This window comes from Priapulus caudatus, unplaced genomic scaffold, assembly GCF_000485595.1.
Source record: "Priapulus caudatus unplaced genomic scaffold, Priapulus_caudatus-5.0.1 Scaffold1014, whole genome shotgun sequence".
Lineage (NCBI taxonomy): Eukaryota > Metazoa > Priapulida > Priapulimorpha > Priapulimorphida > Priapulidae > Priapulus > Priapulus caudatus.
The window spans coordinates 91,089-92,103 of NW_014578075.1; positions in this window are offsets into that span (position 1 = coordinate 91,089).

The window sequence follows — 1,015 nt, forward strand, 5'->3', positions numbered from 1 at the left end:
TGCGTGTGTTTGTGTCTTAAATTCTACACTACTCTTTCACTCCGACACAATATTCCTATAATATTCCTCTCTCTCTTTCTCTCACATACACACACGCACGCACGCACGCACGCACGCACGCACGCGCACGCACGCACGCACGCACACACACACACACACACACACATACACACACACACATGTATGCATAAATATACTGCCCCACTACCCGCCCTATCTTGCCCACCCTCTCTCTCTCTCACTCTCCTTCTCCCCCTCGCTCCCTCTCTCTGTCGCTTCTCTCCCTCTCACCGCTCACGCTGTTAGCAGTGCAATACGGCGTGCGTTCATCGCTACAATGCGCTCATGAGCTTAATGACTTACGTGGTGCACACGTCACAAGTCAAGCAGGCGGCGTCTGCACGACATCGGCTGCTGCTGCGGCGGCTGCCTCGTGACAAAGCCGCGCAGCCGCACAATCGAACAGCGTTCCCAGCCACACGTGGGAGAGTCGGACAGTTGCCCCGGAAGAGAAGAGGAGAGTAAGATGGCAGTGGGTTAAAGGAAGGAAGGAGAAAGAAGAGGAGAATATAAGGTGGCAGTGGGTTAAAGGAGGGAAGGGGAGAGAAGAGGAGAATATAAGGTGGCAGTGGGGTAAAGGAAGGAAGGAGAAAGAAGAGGAGAATATAAGGTGGCAGTGGGTTAAAGGAAGGAGGACGGAGGAGGAGCGGAAGATAAGGAGAAAAAGAAGGAGGACGAGTATGGTGAGATAAGGCGGCTATGAAAAAATGAGGGGAAAGCAGAGGCGAAGGAGCAGAGGATAGGACAGTATGAGATGGAAAAGGAGAACATAAAAAGAATAAATGATTCAAGAGGGGAGGAAAATAAACATCAAGAAAAAGAAGAGAAAGATGATGCTGAAGAAGTAGAAAGATGGTAAGGAGGTGTGGAAGATGTGGAAGACAAGGAGGAGCTGAAGGTCGAGACGAAGAAGGAATAGCAGCAGAGGAGAGGATGACGATGCAGGACCGTGCTA